Consider the following 5,633-nt stretch of genomic DNA (forward strand, 5'->3'; position numbering starts at 1 on the left):
GTACTCCTCACCTCCCCCGCACCCGTCCCTGGCCGCCGCGCATGCCGCCATGCTGCTGGAAGCCGGCCGGAGCAAGCTTGCTCCGGCCAAGCCCGAAATAGGGCTTATTTTGGATGGGTTTGTGTTCTGAGCTTCCCGAGCCTCCCCGATCTCTACGGAAGGGAGCACGATGATCGTAGCTAGTTGCTAATCATCGTGCTCACCTTAGTTTCTGTAGAGGAGACCCCGTTCCGCTGTTTTGGCGATGTCGCTCCGTTTCAGCCTTTTTGGCTGCTGTTTCGGGTTTGTGCTTGTTTTTCCGGCGATCCGAGGCTGTTCCGATGCCTCCGGAGGTGAGCACGGTGACCGTTGGTCAGTGCTGATCACAGTGCTCACCTTATTTTGGATTAGAAGTGCCCGGTTAGTTCTGTTCGGCGCGATCTTCCGTGACTGCGCGCTATTCGCTGAACCTTCGGGTTGCTCCCGCGCTTCCCACAGTGAGCCGCTGTGCTCTGGATCGTGAGCACGGACTTCGGTACGTCGAGACCTGTCAGTACGTGTCTCTGCAGACTTTGGGAGTCCTTGGTTTGCGTGAACGAGCCGCTTGATCGCTCAAATTACATAAAATGATGAGATTTTATGTAAATTGAGGGTCTTTTATGCATTTGTGCTCCTTGTGGCTACTGTGGGCAGTGCACGTGAGTGTGTTTGACCGCTGGACTGATTGTCCATGGTCCGTTAGCTTTCGCGGAAATCGGTAGGTCGATTTCGATGCGTTTTTCGGCGAAATTCGCCGAAAGAACGCGGTTTCGGTTAGGATTCTTTCCGACGGTGTTTGGTTGCTTCGTGTTTTGTCGCTGAGCCTTGTTGGCTGGTCACCATCATCATTTTGTGGGTTTGATGATGATGGGTGAACGACGGTGGGTTCCGGTGTCGAAATAGACACTTCCGGGAACCCGGATTCGTACGATTATCCGACGATGATCGTATTGTTGTGTTACCTCGTGTTAGCTGCCAAGGCATCCAAATTGGAATGTTTTGGGGCAGCGGGTGATTCGTGGTACGAGTCGGTGAGTTCGGGACACTTGGTGGGTCCCGACGGCGTCCCGGTGTGGTTTTCGGGACTTCCGGTGAGTTACGGTGATCGGTTTTGGGAAACCGATTCGAGGATCTGTGTAGGGGTTTGTGAGTCTCGTGCTTTGGGTTAGTGGTTTGGATATTGACTTGGTGGATCTTCTTAGGTCCGGTAGACTCTGTGCGTACCCAGTGTTCCGACGCGACAGTGACAGGTGGGTGCTTCGAGCTGGTAGTCGGTGAGAGCGTTTCACCTCCTTCTCCTGTTTTTCTATTCCAGTATATTAGCTCTACATGTCAGTTGTTTGGTTATCGTTTGGTTATCGTATTCCGTTGACTGCATTGGTTAGTGATTGATAGACATGTAGAGCAGGTTGCATTTGTATTTCAGTACCTCTGTGGACCTTGGGTCCAGGCAACACATCGACTCTCTTGTCGTGTGTTTCGATCTGGTTGATCGAGGTTCGGCGTTGTACGCCCTAGCTTCTATTCCGGTTTGGCATTGTACGCCCTCGTTGTTCTCGCGCCTAGGCACCGGCTTTAGCCGGATTTTGTTCTTTGTTTGAGCATACCAGCATGACTTAGTACGCACTCGGGGGTATCATGAACCGGATACGGTCGTTGGCCACGCCCGATCGAGGTGTACTAATCCGGTAGGTCGTCCTGACGGGCGGCCATGGATCAGGTCATGTGCATGTTAGTGACAGCAGCGCTGAGGTCTGCGGACCAAATACAGCAGGACAGATTGGGTGCAGTTTCTATTCAGTACTTTGAGGCATTCTTTGCATTGTTATTCTATTAAGTAGCAGGTTTGTTTATTGCTTCTTATTTATCTGTTTGTAGCTACTGTAGTTTTCTACAGCATCTTATATTATTTATTTCATCCTTTTGGTTTCGGTTGATTAACGGCTTAGCCTTCGCTGGCTCTGTCGTTACCCACTGAGAAAACATGGTGCGATTCTCACCCACCATTTTCCCCCCTAGGTGACTATAAGCGAGGAGTTGCGATTGGGCTCGACGAGAGGACCGATCTAGTAGTTCGGGTATAAAGCGATCGCCACACCTGGTGTTGTATTTCTTTCCGCCTTAGTAGCAGAGGAACTTATGTATTGTGGGGGGTCTGTACCGTCACGTGGGCCAGGTGAAAAAAAAAAAAATAGCACGCTTTCCGCAACTCTGTTTTCAAAAGGCTTTTAAAATCGGCCCCGGGGCGTGACAGGGCCTTAAAGGTCTGGTCCTTGAAGCCAGGGTCCAGACCCCCTCTGCGTATTGAAAACATAGGCTACGGGGTTTGGTCCCTAGCTCTAGGGTTCGGACCCTCGCTGCGTAATTGGAAATTCAACGGACAGGGTCCGGTCCCTGGCTCCAGGATCCGGTCCCTCTATTCATTCACGCAGAGGGGACCTATGGGGTCCGGACCCCTCACTCAGGGTCCGGACCCTGAACCTCGAAAGGCTCAGTTTTGTCCAGTTTTTTACATTGAAAACACCTTCTAAGTCTTCTAAACATTATCTCAAAAGTAGGATCTCACCACAAATTATTAACATACATACCTGAGATTTCAAGCATCATGAACGAGTCTTTTGATCTTGAATCACGCAATCATCGCTTCAATCTTCTTCTTCAACACTTCAAGATTCCATTTGACAGTACGAAATCCGCCAACTTAGAAAAGTCCTTAACATATTTAGATAATGTTTGATAACTCTGATTATGAATTGAGAAAGTCTAACCTCTATTTTGAAAAGGTTATTCATTTATGACCGTTCATTTTTCAACTCTTAAGATGGACTTGATAATGATTTTTAAATATTACAAAATTTGGTTTCTAAACATTTCTAATTGTGTAGATCAATTTCAACGGTGCCGATTATCAATTTGAAGTTCCGATCATTCAAATTGACTTGATAGGATAATATCCTCAATCCTATTAATAGGATAGTAGATGGACTATATATATATATATATATAGGCCGTGGCTACTATACCATTATGAGTATTGGAGCCCTCATACTCATAAGTTGTTTTCAATGATGGAGCTTCCAAATCGACGATCCACTCCATAAATATGATCTAGAGTATTTCAAACTTTTAGAAATAAATTTCGTAAATTTTCGAAATCATAATAAAGTCCACCAAGCGGGCATAAAATGAACGGTAAAAATCGAATGACATTCTAAAAAAGGATGATCGGATCCTTCAATTCAAGATCGGAGTTATTGATCTTTATGTAGGTAGTGAATAGAATTTTCTATCAAAAATTCAACAAATTCTGATTCTTTTACACCGTTAAACTAGCAAGTATCCCATATCGGCCATTAAATATTGTCAAATTTGTGACCTCTTGATCGTAAGGTAAATGATGTCGAAAAATTATAAAATTTGATTTCTAAAAGTTTTAAATGCTGTAAATAACGTTTAACAGTATGGATCGTCGATTCAGAAGCTCTATCATCGAAAATAATTTATGAGTACNACTTAGCTAGAAATGTGAATCAACTAGAATTCGAACCTGAGATCTCGGATATCAACCATCAAACCTTTTACCATTTGCTCTAGGGACGGTCGGTGAGTCAATTTCTTTTCATACCATAATTTTCAGTATAGCACTGCATATATTTTCTATCAAAATAAAAAAGGAAGCACATCCATTTGAGCAATTTCCTGTACATTTTCCTTTTTTTTTATTAAACTTAATTATAGTCGTTTCTTGTATTCTACACATTCATGGCACATGGAGGGGAATAATAAGACACATTTAAGATATCTAAGATATCTACTTAGGACTCTCTCTCTCTCTCTATATAGAGAGAGAGATAGAGAGAGAGTCCGGCTGGGATACTATCGATAGTACCAAAGATTTGGTGCTATCGAGTTTTTCACCGTTAGATTTAACCCTCTGATTATTTTTACCCGTTAGATTATACTATTCAACCAACTACTCACTCAACGCTGGGGGGCCCACATCATCCTAACCACTCATTTCTCAATCTAAGGGCTAAAAAATCAATAGCACCAATAGCTTGGTGCTATTGATAGTATTCAAGCCTAGTTCTATATATATATATATATATATATATATATAGTTGAGCTAGAATACTCTCAAAAGCACCAAGCGAGTGGTGCTTTTGAGTTTTTAGCCATTAGATGGAGAGATATAGGGTTGAGATGATGGTAGTAGGCAGTGGTAGGTAGTTGTAGGTGTAGTAGTGTTTGATCCAAGTACTATTAGTAATCAAGGAGTAGATCCAAGGGCTAGAAACTTAGAAGGACAAAAGGGTTGGTGCTTCTAAAAGTATTCTAGCTCAATTATATATATATATATATATATATATATATATATATATATATATATATATATATAGGCTACATGCTTACTATACCTATTAATAGGTAGGAGCACTTTCCTAGTCAAGTTGTTCTTGACGATCGAGCATCCGAATCGATTGTCAGAGCCGTGAAGTGACTAGAGGTTTGAAATAGTTAGAAACTAAATTCCAAAATTTTTGATAATGGATTTACATCAACGAGTGATCAAGTGCTCGTAAAATCGATAATTTTTGCGGGCCTATATGAGCGTTTGCTTGTTTAACGCTGTAGAGCCTAATCCAAATTGCTGAATTTTTGATAGAAAATTCTTCATTATACTTATTTTAGATAATTTGATAACTCTGATTACGAACTGAGAAGTCTAACTAACCTCTATTTTAAAAAGGTGAATTCATTTATGACTGTTCATTTTTCAAACTCTTAGAGATAATGAATAATATTCTAAAATAATACAAAATTTTGGTTTCTAAACCTTTCTAATTGTTGTAGATCAACTTCAACCGCTGCGATTAATCAATTTTGAGTTCGATCATTCAAATCAACTTATAGGACAAGGTTCCAACCTATAATAGCGATAGTTAGCAGCGACCCTAATTATTATTATAGTGAGGCTTACTCAGTGCACATCGTGCAAGCACTGAGCCTTCCGTGCTTCTAGTTCGTTTCGATGTGCGACTTCAATCGGATCCCTCCGTTAAACTGATCTCAGAGGGTATTTGAATGTACCTAGAAATAACTTTTTTATGATTTTACGATATCATTTGCCTAGTGAACAAAGGGGCTCAAAATTAACGGGCCTGAAAATAAAATCTTACAAAATGTAATAATATGATATTAAAATTTTAAATCAAAGATATTGATCTTGTTTTATATAGTATAAAGAATTTTCTATCAAAATTTGCACGTGATTTGGATATTTTCTACACCGTTAATTGCCAAACGGCTCATTACGGCCATTGAAATTTGTTGATTTTGAGCCCATTCGATCACTAGCAAATGATATCGAAAAATAATAAAATTTATTTTCTAGGTACTCCAAATACTCTAGATCAAGTTTAACGGAGCCGATCGACGATTCGAAAGTCGAAACATTGAAAACGAGTTGGAAGCATGGAAGGCTCCATACTTCCGATAGCATAGTAGCCTCACTCTCTCTCTCTCTCTCTCTCTCTCTCTCTCTCTCTCTCTCTCTCTCTATATATATATATATATATATATATATATATATATATATATTGCTGTGTGGCTTT

The sequence above is a fragment of the Ananas comosus genome, linkage group 19 (genome assembly GCF_001540865.1).
Source record: "Ananas comosus cultivar F153 linkage group 19, ASM154086v1, whole genome shotgun sequence".
Lineage (NCBI taxonomy): Eukaryota > Viridiplantae > Streptophyta > Magnoliopsida > Poales > Bromeliaceae > Ananas > Ananas comosus.